We start from the raw sequence: 13,953 nt of genomic DNA on the forward strand, positions 1-13,953 counted from the left end.
TATTTGCCTTTTGGTTGAAAGTAAACTGAGAGAGGACTTTTTTTATTAGTGATCTTAATAATACTTTTTTTAATCTAATTGAATACAACCTATTTGTGTTTGATTGTCAGTCCAAAGAGGGAGAGAGGAAAGAGGAGAACATGAGGAGAAAGTACAAGGTCAGGAAGAACCAGGTAAGAAAACAGACAGGAAACAGTGACAGGCACAACAGAAACTGTTAAACTGGCAAAGAAAAAACCCCAACTAAGTTTACTCATACAATCTGGAAGTTGTGTTCTCCCTATATTAAAGCTGCTATACCGAGTCTGCTAAACAAACTGGGCTGTCAGCCCTGGCACTGCATTACCATGTTGAGCTTCAGTCAGAGGAAGTCACGGTTGCCAAAAACGTTTTGAAGCTCAAGAGTGAGGCTGGTGCCATCCCAGATATGTTAACATTGTGCAATCTTCTGGATAATCAGATCTTCCCCACACTGAAAACTGTTATTCAGGTTGCCCTAACAAACCCAGTTAGCAGCTGTAGCTGAGTAGCTGCGTGAGTCAGCTCCATACCTGGCTGAGAAGGACCATGGGTCAAAGCAGACTCCAGCACCTGGCTGTGATGTCAGTTGAGAAAGAGATGCTTGAGAGACTTGACCACCAAAATGTGACAGACAGATTTACCAACCTCAAGCTGAGGCGACATAGGATAAAAGAAAAGAAAAGATCTGCAGGGCCATAGAAGTATCTGCAGTAAACATCTTTTCATACCATAGGCCAAGGTGTCTCAGGTTTTCTAACGTATTAATAATATTTTGCACATTTCAAGGACTCGGAGTCTTTTTTCATATATCTGTATTGTATTATACAAACACATTAAAAGTGAATCTCTGTCCAAAAAATGCCCTCAGTTTACTTTTTACTCACTGTGAGCATCACTCATTATTCTCCCGCAGTAATTAAGGTTAGGATATTTATTTAAATTCCAATCCATTCTTCTTTAGCAGCATTTAAATAACCTTTATCAGATTTGATGGTTTTGTTACAGACTTTAAAATAGTGTTTTGCTTTTCTTTCACAAATGTGGGATTAAATTGTGTTAAAATGTACAAAGCAGTGATGTCATGTTTTGTGACGAGGACTCAGGCACAGAGAGACTTGGTGCATTTAAGAATCTTACGATTTAATAAAGAAATTTGCAGACTTGCACAGAGATGGTAAAATTATTATGACTGAAAATGGAGATGAAGACAACAGACGATGAGGACAGAGGGAACTCGGGACAACTGGAGACATTTAAGGATGCAGGGACTGACAGAGACGGGGAGGACGTCTCATCGTGATGAGTAAAGTTTATCTTGCCTGGATGGGCAGCTCTCTGGGTGCTCAGCACCCCCAAAGCTCTGATCCTAGAATCGCCCCTGGTGGGAACTAGTGCGTTAGCGCAGTTAGCTCGTTAACGTGTTGACGCCGTCCAGCCGTATGGAGGACCACAAGAGCCACGCGCACCGAAATAAAGAAATTCTGTACTTAATTAATGAATTGTAGAATAAAATCTGTATTTGTAAATTCATTTTTGAATTCCAATTTAATAAACTGGTTTTTAAAACGCTTTTTAAGTCTTCATTTCAAAAAACATTTTCGAATTGCACTTTAATAAACTGCACACACTCTAACAACATAACAATATAATAATATAACAATATAAAGACAGAAAAAGCAGAAGGATAGAAATAAAGTCAGGAATGGGGCAATGGTAATATTTTCTATATACAAGGGGAAAAACTGTACAGCGTTTGTAGTTCTCTTATAGTATTGCACATTTTTCACGGACCTGTTACAGAAGTCTGTTGTGAGTATGTTGCACATTAGTCAGTGAATCGATCGTACATTCAAAATGAGGTGAAGTAGTGCAGTGTTTATTTTAAGTGTTCTGTGTTTTTGTTTGCCATCAGTCTGACTGTGGCATATTCAGTGTTGTGTTATCAGGGGTTCTTCCAAAAGTGCAGTATTCATTCCTTGGTTCTGTCCGTGTTGAGGATGAGGTGAAGAAGCTTCTGTGATGAAAAGAAACTCAAAGAAGTCCAGACGCTTTTCTCTCCATCCAGACAGATGGAGCACAGAAACTGATCTTCAGATCGCAGATTGCTGGCAGCAGACATGTCTGCACTCTGAGGGAGAAAGAAAAGAAACATTTGATTCAAAATTCACTTTAAATTTCATTTTACAAAGAGAGAAACAGGCGTCAGTAGTCTGAGGAGCTTGTGTTCACTGATCCAGTCTCTACACCATGTGGACACAACTTCTGCAAAACCTGCATCAGTCAGCACTGGGACATGAATCAGAGCTGTCAGTGTCCCATGTGTAAAGAGACTTTCTACACTCGACCTCAGCTGAGGGTCAACACCTTCATCTCTGAGATGGTGGCTCAGTTCAGACGTGAAGCTCAGCAGAAAGCCAGCAGCAGCAGCTCAGAGCAACAAGCTGCCAAACCAGGAGAAGTTCCCTGTGGACTTTTTGGTCGACTCCTTTGCTGTCTTTTACTTACTTACTTAATTAATTAAGAACTAATTTGTGCTGTATGTGTGTGTGTGTGTGTGTGTGTGTGTGTGTGTGTGTGTGTGTGTGTGTGTGTGTGCGTGTGTGTGTGCTGTCATTCACTTGCAGGTGTTTGTACCATTAAGCTGTAATAACAAGAACAATAAATAAGAGATTAGGAACAATATTGAATCTATATATATATAATATAATAAATAATATATATAATTATATATATTATATATAACAATAAAAAATGCTATGATTCACATAAATAAAAATAAAATGTATGATGGATGAAACCTTATCAAGGCTCTCAGCGCCTCCTTTGTTCTTGTTGTAGTCCTGGATCATCAGAGGCTTCCTGTCCTCTGTGGTGCTGACAGCGGCGTCTTTGTGTAGGACGACAAGATGTCAGGATGACATTTCTATTCTTCTTGGGAACTTATGACACAAGAGTGTGTGTGTCAGTGAAAGCACATTTGGATGAGAGTCCTTCCTCTGGTTGATACCAGCTGAGGGGGAAGTTCAGGCTTGTTCTTCCTCACTGTCCCTACCATGGTGAGCTTTCTTTTCAGCAGCTCCTGACCACCTGTCTCCTGAAGCACCGTGCACTTGTGGATTACCAGCTTCTGCAGTCTTTTCCTCAACACTAACCCTCATATAGTGTGAATGATGTTGTGAAGCTGGTTAGGGTTTAGAATGTACGTGGTTAATGATGTGCTTTTGAACACACCATGTGTGAAATAGTCCCATGTGACCCCGTGGGGAGCTGTTTATCTTGTGCCTTGTTTCTCTCCTGTTCCCACCTGTGTTTTTCCCTCTGAAGAACTGGTAACCAGTGTGAAACGTCAGGGATGCTCGATCAGACCAGTGAGAGCAAACAAACCCAGCCCTCCCAGCTTATGGTTTAATCTTTATTGGGGGAGAAAACTTTTTAAGCCCTAATTTTGACAGGGAGTAGAGTCTTTGAAGCCTTTTCTGGATCCTCAGAGGGGATGAAGGAGGCAGAGGAGGAAGCAGAGATCGGTCTGTGTTTCATTGTAAGATAGAGACCTGGACCATTCTGGGAATGACAGCCGACTTTGGCCCATCGGTGGAGGATCTCATGAAGAGAGACGGCAGGGAGAAGGACAGTGTTTCATCGATAACAGCTCCAACACCTACAGTGTATATAATATATACATCAAAGTATATTTGCTATACTTAATGTATATAACATCATGTTCTTCTGTCCCCTTCACAGTGCAGGAGCGTGTCAGGATAGATTTCACTGCGTGTTGTATTTGTATAACTGTGCATGTGACAAATAAAGAAACTTGACTCTAATCAGCACAAACGAGGCTCTGACACATGGATTGTTTTTATAGTTTATTTAAAAGGATTAACCCCAAAATGTGAAAACAAGACCATCAACAGGCAAGACAGAGCTGACAATGTTACTGATGTCTGTCTGTAAATAAAGGGTGAGTGGAAACTAAAACTGGGGTTGGGAAACTTGCTGTGATCACTAACAGCTGCACGAGTTCTGGAGTCACCAATAAAACAAAAAGTATAAAAAAGGTTTAGCAAGCTCAGCATTACATGGATAAGGGATTAGGTGGGGATACTTTCAATGCAAACCCAGGATGAGAGCACGAGGTGAGGCAGAGGAGGAGCATAAACATTACTGTCATGGGTTACTTTGATAACTCCAAACTACAGGAGGTCAGAGGTCGTTAGAAGCTCCCTGGCTGTGCAGAGGCAGGAGGCGAGCTGTAGGAAACCCTTTGACGGCTGATGAGGAATTGTAAATGCTTTTTGCTGGAAGACGGCAGCTCGTGAAAGGCAGATGTGCAATGCTTTTGTGCTGTGTGAACGACCATCGTTGAACATCTATAATCCAGTTTTAAGATCCCTTTTTGTCAGGTGTGACTGCACTTAAAGAGGCCTGGAGGCCTTTTCAGAGGCGTCTCTCTTCGTGCATGAGAGACAAAGGTGCCACCCTGCCTGCTGGCTTTGTTATCTTCACACCTCGGTTCATATGATTAGGTAGAGGATGATTAGGGGTCCATGACCCTTTTGGGGACTCTCCCATATGGCTAAATGTGGGACTCTCCATCAGCAGCTCCTTACACTATGCTGAGCTGGATGACTGAGAACCGACATACTTCCAGGTGAATGTAACGCTACGGAGAAACTACAGCGAGAGTAAACCTGCTAACTTTGGTGTTTTTTCAAGTATCGGGTAATTTTATATGTGACTTTTTCTATCAGGTGAACAAAGTGTGCATGCATATTCACGCTAAAGATAAATGCAGAGAAAGCGCAGAGTCTCTGCTTTCAGAAACAATTGGATTAGTTTCAATTGAGCGAACGGTTCAAACGTTACAGTGATTTAAAAACGTTGCAGAAACCTGTTGGATTGTGAGTTTCAGGCATTAAATGCAATTCTACATCCGGACACTAGAGGGCGCAGAGCGCGATGGTGGTACCGAGCAGTGTTTTGGGGCGCAGAAGAAGAATTTCACAGAAAGAACTTCCTGTTGTGAAGCTAACGCCAGCACAGCATGTGTGTCGTTTGTGTTCACGGTTTACAGAAGATTATTGTGTTTTCGTCTACTTGTTACCCAGGCTGACAGCAGCTTCACTGCCTCAGGTTAGTAAACATTACAATGAATGTGCACGGCGCACCTCACAGTACAGGCTGTTGTTCGGTCATTCGCACATCAGGATGCGGGTCATTGTGTGTACACTGTGGCTTTAGGCTGCAGGTTGATGGATGCTAATGCTAGCGACTTGGCTAATGCAGAATACAGTGGAGCCCCGACTTACGAAAAGTTCAAGTTACGAAGGCACTGAACGGCAATACTTCTGCCCGTGTTACGGCAAAATGCCCGCGTAACGAAATCCGCTGGCTCTGATTGGCTGAGCCTTCAATGCCCACAGTGCCTTCCGAATCATGTGACAACCCCTTGGCTTCCGTACTTGCTGTCACTACCCGATCCGTACCTGATTATATCACCTTCCCTATCCCTCCTAAAGGGAAAGAAGTCCAATTTAAAATCTTGAATAAAATTTACCCGACAAATAGACTCCTTAGTGATAGCTTCAAAATAGAAACGGGTAATTGTGTATTTTGTGAAACAGAAGAGGAGGATTTGGACCATCTATTCTTTTTGTGCAATTTTATACAAATATTTTGGTTGGATTTTCATACCTGGCTTTATTCCAGTGGGATTCAAATTACCCCATTTACCTTAAATATGATAATGTTTGGAGTGTTTTTGAAAGAAAAGAAAGCTAATTATGGTGTTAATGTGTTATTAATCTTGTGTAAGTATTTTATACATAAATGTCGCTTTTTTAAGATTAAACCAACACTGGCTCACTGGAAAAACGACCTAAACCTGTTGGTTAAATCTTTGACTTTAGTTAAAAAGAAAAAGGCTGCTTTTTTTGTTTCCTTTGTAGAAGATTTTGATTTAGTGAGTTAATAATCTGTTAATTTATGTGACCCCATCTTTATATTTTATTTTCACTATATATGAAAGTTGCTAATATGTAAGAAATGTTTATTCTCTGAATCTGTAATATATGGTGCATTTTGTTTGTATGTTTATATTACTAATAAAAGAAAAAAAAAAAAAACCCGATCCGTACCGGAAACCCGATCGGTACCCCGCATGCGCAAATCTTACGTCACTTCCTCTCTTTGCCAACATTGCGACATTCAATATATTTGAATGATACGGTTAGCGCCCAGTTAGCTCCTAGCATTTCTCAGCAGCTCTGCCTCCTTTTCGACTACCAGGACATTTAAACAATGAATAATCCGTATCCGCAACAAATTTTTGCTTTTCTCCTAAACAGAAGGCGTTCCCCGATTGAACAACAGCGCCGTAAAATAAGAAGAATGGCGCCTAATGACAGAGTTAATAATACAGACTTTATAATATGTCACGTGAAGATTCAGCAGCCAGATGAAGTGTTTACTGGCAATTGACAGTGATAGCAGACATTATCATCACTTTTCCAACAATCCTCTCCACACAGACAAGCATAAACACACTCGATTATCACTAAATCAAATTTAACACACGTTTGTAATGATGCTAATTCAGTTTACAATAGGGTTCATTCGCTCAGTCAGCAGGTGGCGGTATCCTCGTACACTGGGGAGTACACTGCCATTAAAGGAACAGAAGAAGAAGAAAACCCCTGCACATGCGCGGTACGGATCGGGTAGAACCGATTTGTACGGTCTGACTTTGCACATGCGCAGTAAGGATCGGGAGTCCCGATCCGTCACTATCTTTTAATTTTTTTATTTTTGTCTACATTATATTAAATGTTTCATTAGCGGAAACATGTTAAGAGATACTTGTTATTCTTAACATCTTAACAGATACTCTGACCTGTAACTATCGTAAAATGCTTCGACCGGAAGTAGACACCTTTCGCGCATGCGGGGTACCGATCGGGTTTCCGGTACGGATCGGGTAGTGACACCTGCGCTTCGCTGTTCCACTTGAACCACGCAGCTAGCAAAATGAAGCGTAAAGTAGGGCTGGGTATCGTCACTGATTTCTAGAATCGATTCAATTCCGATTCACAAGGTCCCGAATCGATTCGATTCACGAAACACATGTTCAAACGGTGTTCGGACATAACAGAGAGTACGCAGCTCAGCCTCGGGGAGTTTTGGAAATATCATTTCGACATCGTTGCATGCCTCAAGTTGATTTCTTTGGCATGGCGGGAGGTGAGTCGTCGAACGCTAAATTCTGCTTGGAGGAAGCTGTGGTCTGATGCTGTTGCCCCTCGAGATTTTGAAGGCTTTGAGGGGGAACCTCAACCTGAAGTCAAGGTTGAGGAGATCGTAAATCTCGGCACCGCCCTGGGACTGCAGGTTGACGAGGAGGATATAAACGACCTTGTGCATGAACATCGAGAGGAGCTGTCAACGGCAGAGCTGCAAGAGTTGGAGGCGATGCTGCACTCATCAGTACAGCAACAATTCAGCGAGGAGGAGGCCGTCATACCATCGGCCGATATCAAGGACAATCACCCTGAAAAGAACTTTACCGCTCATGCTATAGAGCATTTTGTTGACATCTCCCACTTCAGATCCATTTTGAAAAGTAGACAGAGACAGACGTCGTTGGATAGATTTTTCACAAAGAGGCCAGCAACAAGTCAACCTTCAGGTGAAAGTGTGCCTACATGTAAGATCTCAGCTTCCGGCATGATGGCGCCTGTGTTTGGCTTCGCCGCTGCCGGGTGTAGTTGGTCTCGCTCTATTGTCGTGTTTTTTCTTTCTACTCTGCTGTTTTTTAACTGTTTTAATGATGTACTGGCTGCCTTGGTCTACGATCGTCTGACGCTGTTATCCATCCGTTCGTCAATGACGGCCAAAGATGTTTTTTCTCCTTCCTTTTGTGGGACTTTCCATTCTCCACACTTTTCTCCGCACTCCTTTGGTACCTTCCACCCTCTGCCTGTGACTGGATCTTCGGCCAGCGCTTTCAGCGTTCCCCGTAGACTACGGAGAAGAAGAGGAAAGAGATCGGGCATCCAGGTGAAGCTTAGGCTCCTCTGGCGGCGGGGACGAATTGGAAAGCGATGTCGGGCGTTTTCCGTTGCCTACGCACATGACAGCTATATGGAGAGGAATCTGTCTCCCAAGGCCCTACTTGGATATAGGGGGCCCGGCTTTCCAAGGCCGTGTTATCTCAGAAGGGTTCATCCAGACTCTCCTGCCGACTGGCTTTTCATCCCCTCGGTGAGTGGAATATATGAACGTGAAGGGTCTGATCCCGAGAATTTACGCCCTTTAATTCGAGAAACTCTAGCTTCTTCCAACAACAATGTTTTCACCCCGCTGTCTATGGCGCTCTTTAATGCCCGATCTTTGACGAATAAATCGTTTGTGCTTAACGATTTTATTGTTTCTAAAAATCTGGACTTCCTGTTCTTGACTGAGACCTGGCAACGGGGGTCGGATTATTCGTCTACTATTGAAATGTGCCCAAATGGCTTCTCTGTCATTAGCCAGCCTCGAGGATCTGGTCGTGGAGGAGGCCTCGCGGTGGCATATCGGAGCCGTTTTAACTGCCGTTCAGTGAAAGTTGGACACTTTCTGTCTTTTGAACTGCAGCTCATCAAAATTGGAAAGAAGGATCCTTTTTACTGTGCGTTGGTCTATCGCCCTCCTGGCCCAAACAACTCGTTTTTAGCCGAGTTTAGTGATTTTCTGTCCTCTACTATGAGGTTGTCTAAATTGCTTCTTGTGGGGGATTTTAATATACATATTGATGATGAGTCCGACCGCTTTGCTAGGAGTTTTACCAGCATTATGAATTCATTTTATCCAACATGTATCTGGCCCCACACATAACAAAGGCCATACACTGGACCTTGTTTTTTCTTTGGGTCTGAATATTGATTATATCTGTTCTAAGGACATTTTTATTTCTGACCATTATTGTGTCTTTTTTAATATGTCTTTTTATGAGCCTATGTCTCCTGTTCATCGGACAGTTATTTCCCGCACTTTAGATTCCTCCACAGCACAGAAGTTCTCTGATGTTTTTAATTTAACATTATCCCCACAAAACGATGTTGATTTTTCTATAGATCTATTCAATTATCATTGTCTTTCGATCTTAGATGAAATCTGTCCGATTAAAATGAGACCTGTGCCTGTTTCCAAGTCTGTACCCTGGTTAAATGACAACATTCGTCTTATAAAACGTAATTGTCGTAAAGCCGAGCGGTTATGGAGGAAAACTCACTTAAATGTTCATCTCCTCTATTTAAAGGATCTTTTAGCCTCCTTTAACAATGCTATTAGAGTTGCGAGGGCTGCTTACTTTTCTCAGTTGGTTGCAAGGAGCAGAGGTAATCCTAAAGTTTTATTTGATACTATTACTAATATTATTACTCCTGCTCCACCTGCTGCTATTATTTCTTCTGTTGAAGATTGTGAAACTTTTCTTGCTTTCTTTTTAGAAAAAATTAGCAACATAAGGAAAAACCTGTCTTTTTCAGCGTCTGCGCTGTCTGTTCCCACGCCAGCTCGGCCTGTTGTTTTAGAAGGTTTTTCACCTGTTTCACTACCAGAGCTGGGAAAAATAGTTAGTGCAACAAAATTATCCTCTTGCTCTCTTGATTTTTTACCTGCATCATTATTTAAAAATGTCTTTTACTCTACTGGTCCCTGTATTCTTACTATAATTAATACCTCCTTGGCCTCGGGCATAGTCCCTGCCTATTTTAAAACTGCTGTTATACATCCCTTGTTAAAAAAGCCTATGCTGGACCCATCTCTCACTAGCAATTATAGACCGATCTCAAAAATTCCGTTAATTGCTAAGATTCTAGAGAAGATCGTGGCTAAGCAGCTTACAGCAGTTTTAGATAAATATAGTATTTTCGACAAATTTCAATCTGGCTTTCGTAAAGTTCATTCCACTGAAACAGCCCTTCTTAGAGTTTCTAATGACATTTTGTTACAAAGCGATGCAGGTAAATGTTCTGTTCTCTTAATGTTGGATCTTACGTCGGCCTTTGATACTGTTGACCACTATATTTTACTTAACAGGCTGAAACACTGGGTTGGTGTCTCTGGGACTGCATTGAAATGGTTCTCCTCGTATCTCTCTGAACGATATTCTTCTGTGGCAGTTTCTAAGTATAGATCATCTTCTGCGTCCCTGTCTTTTGGTGTGCCACAAGGCTCTGTGCTAGGGCCATTACTGTTTTTAGTTTATTTACTCCCTCTTCAGCACATTTTGAGCCCTTTTGAGGATATTTGTTACCATTGTTATGCGGACGATATCCAAGTCTATATATCTTTTAAACCGGAAGAGGCTTCTAAGCTGCGGCTTTTAAATGTGTGCTTGGAAACCATTAAAGGCTGGATGGCTGAAAACTTCCTCCAACTAAATGAAAGTAAAACCGAAGTCCTCTTATGTGCCCCAGATAGACATATACCCAGTATAATAAATGCTCTTGGTCCTCTTTCAACGTTTGTAAAACCATCTGTCAGGAACTTAGGGATTATCCTTGATCCTGCTCTTACGTTAGATAGTCATGTTAAATCTCTTGTTCGGTCTTGCTTTTATCATTTAAGAAATATTTCTAAATTGAGCTCTATTATATCCTATACCGAACTGGAGATTGTTATTCATGCTTTTATCTCTTCACGACTGGACTATTGCAATTCCCTGTTTACTTGTTTAAATAAAGGTTCTTTGGAGCGTCTGCAGATCGTTCAGAATGCTGCAGCAAGACTTTTGACGAAAGCTTCTAAATTTTCACATATAACACCGTTGCTCATGCAGTTACATTGGCTTCCTGTTGAATTTAGAGTCCAGTTTAAGATTTTGGTTTTAACTTTCAAGGCTCTTCAACAACAAGCACCACCATATATCATTGAACTTTTACAGCCCTATGCCCCTAGTAGGTCTCTGAGGTCGAGTAGTCAGGGCCTACTTGTCATTCAGTATACGAGACTGAAAACTAGGGGTGATAGAGCTTTTGCTACTGTGGCCGCCAGACTGTGGAATTCCCTTCCTCAGGACTTACGATCCGCTGATTCATTGATTACTTTTAAAAAACAGCTAAAAACACATCTTTTTAAAACTGCCTTTTGCTAACTTTGTTTGTATTTTGTCTTTTTAATCTGTTATATCTTGTAAAGCACTTTGTGATCTCTATCTAGAAATGTGCTATATAAATAAAATTTTACTTACTTACTTACTTACTTACATGCAGCATATGTATGCATGCATACAGCTGACACATATATACACTTATTCCTCTAATTTTGAGTTATTGGTAATGTTTTACCCAAATGCGATACTTCTTAAAATACAAGCAGACATTACAAAGAAAGCTGAAGTGTTACTAATTGTGTAAAAATGTCTGAATTGTTTTTTGTTGCCTTTCTTTTTTACTTGTAGTGTTTTAGATGTCAGGGCTGTTGGTGGATTAAAACTTTTTGTTAATAAAAATAATGTTCTCTCTGGTCTTTAATGTGCACTTCAGTGTCTGTTGCACTACCTCCTGATGTTTAAAGCCTGATTAATCTTTGAATTAAAAAATCAAGAACTTTACACCTTAATGTTATGCCAGTTTCCCCCGTGGTGGTGCTGTATGTATGCATGCATACGTATGCTTTCTTCAGCCTCCACCACCTCCGCCACCAAGAACTCCATCTCCAGCCAGCATCTTCTCACTCAAAAGGCGCGATGGCTGCTTCGATTTACAAAAAACCGTCGGGAACAGATTAATTTCGTAAGTCGGGGTTCCACTGCAGTGTGTTGCTGTGACATTTGTGAGGTTCCCTCCGACACACTCCGCCAGTCTTGTTGCTGTTAACAACAAAATATTAAAAAATCCACCATCTGTTCCACCGTCACCAGTTAATCTGGAACACCGGGTGATTTAACGCTACTCTGTGTTCATACTTGGAAGTATTAGCATGTTATTGACTTGGATACTATATTGTTTTAAGCCTTTGTGAATGTTTGTTCATTTTAAAGTGAAAACGCCATCTGCTTTTGGCACAAAACTATCGAATTTGCAGCTTCGGTTAAGTGGGATGGTTTGTCAGACATCACTGTAACATCATCCTACAGTAGGACCGTTTGTCAAACAGTGGTTACATGATGTCTGGAGACTTTCTGGTTCAGTTTTGTTTGTTTAGCAACTTCTGCTCATTTACGTAACTGCTGTTTTAGTCATGGCTTGTTTTCTTTGCGTTTGCTGGTTGTAGAAATGGTTTCTATGAAGCGTTTCTTTTAGCTGAACGAACTGCTCGTGTGCGTGCATGTTTTATACATGTGCTAAAGTTAAATGTCTTTGTGCAGAACATTGTGTGCTTTGGAGAAACAGCAGAGGATCAACAAAGGTTCAGTTTTAAAGTAGGTACTGCTCTGTGTCCAGTGTAGCGACATAGCTAGCTTTGCATCATACCGAGACACGCTACTGGTGCTATAAAGTGATGTGCAGAGTTTGTCTCTCTCTTTGTATTTGCAGTCCAAACAACATGGAGAAAAACATTGTGTACTGCCTGCTGTGCAACAAGCCCCAGCTGTTCATTTGGAATCACCTGAGCGGAGTGTGCCTGAAACACGGCACAGCACAGGAGAGGGAGCAAGAAGCTTCCAGAGCTAAAGCCTCCCAGAAGCTGTTTTCCAGGGAAGGTCGACTCTGGAGCTTCTCGGAGCTGCAGGAGTTTTGCAAGGACGCAACATCTTGCACCAAACTCTGCAGTCGTCTTCAGAGTCGTGGCTTTATCATCACAGACACTCCCCAAACCTTCCCAACACAGAGGTCTGATGAGCTTGTTGCCACTCTGGCCAGTCCAGCTGTGGCTCCGGTTGACTCGATCCATCCCTGATGGAGTCTCCCATAAATCCTTTGGCTGGACATTTGACTTGTCTTTATTTTTCCTTTGTTTGATGCTTTGCTTGGCTTTTGTTGTGTCTGACCTTTTCTGATTAAAAGGAAATTGAGCTCACAGGACACCATGTTGCCTCAGCTGATGCAGTCCTCTTTGCAATAATGTTTATTTCCAAAGGAATTTCTAGAAATTCAGAACAGTAAAATTCACAGAATGAATTAGAAGATAACTCTTATGTAGTTAAACTAAAATCCTCTGTGGGGGTTAGTATATAAACTCTTAACACCTAGTTAGCATGAATAAGTGTTGAATGATCAACTCCAGACAGATTTGGTATTCAACACTAAGTCAGAGTTAACGTTCCAACTCTCCAATAAGAGTTAAATTAACTTATAAAGAGACTTTAAAAGAGCTGAAATCAAATCTGACAGTCTTCATTTGGACATGTTGGATTTGCTGTGTGGTAAGGCACCTGGGCCAGATGGCTTTCTGACTTTACAAAACCTTCCCAGAAGAAAGAATAATTCCACTTTTTAACATGTATGTAGAAGCATATCACACGGAGGCTCTCCACCCACTGTGAGACAGGCAGTGAGTACTGAGAAACCTGCTAAACCTGCAGAACACTCATCATTTAGAGTCTGACGGGGGTTGACACTAAAATACTTTAAATGTTTAGCATGAAGATCAGAGCCTTGGATCCCACATTTGATTCACTTTGTACCAAAGCATCAAGGGTTTCACAATATAAGAAGGGTTCTCATATAATTCATGAGAGATGTGATGCTAACGATGCAGCTTTATTATCACTGGACGCTCGTCAGGCCTCGGACAGAATAGACTGGTCAGATTTATTTAACCTTCTCCCAAGATATGGATCTGGAAATCATTTTCTCAGATGGGTTCAACTTAACCCGTCACATTGGAGTGTTCCACTCATCAGGGGTGCCCGTTATCTCCAATGCTATTCATTCTGACTATGGAACCTCTGGTGATGACACTTACAATGAGAGCTGTACTATTTGGTTTCCAGTTAGGAGATCG

General features: G+C 41.5%; 1 long non-coding RNA gene across 1 annotated transcript; it reads left to right on the forward strand.

Moving 5' to 3' along the window:
* The first annotated feature begins 4,984 nt into the window (after positions 1-4,984).
* On the forward strand, positions 4,985-13,031 carry LOC146712241 (uncharacterized). The gene is made up of 3 exons (XR_014919006.1): positions 4,985-5,154; positions 12,374-12,427; positions 12,543-13,031. It is a non-coding gene; the product is annotated as an uncharacterized LOC146712241 (long non-coding RNA).
* The last annotated feature ends 922 nt before the right edge of the window (positions 13,032-13,953 follow it).

This window comes from Copadichromis virginalis, linkage group LG3 (assembly GCF_057382275.1).
Source record: "Copadichromis virginalis isolate Kocher_CV1m ecotype Utaka linkage group LG3, C_Virginalis_male_GT1.1, whole genome shotgun sequence".
Classification (NCBI taxonomy): Eukaryota; Metazoa; Chordata; class Actinopteri; order Cichliformes; family Cichlidae; genus Copadichromis; species Copadichromis virginalis.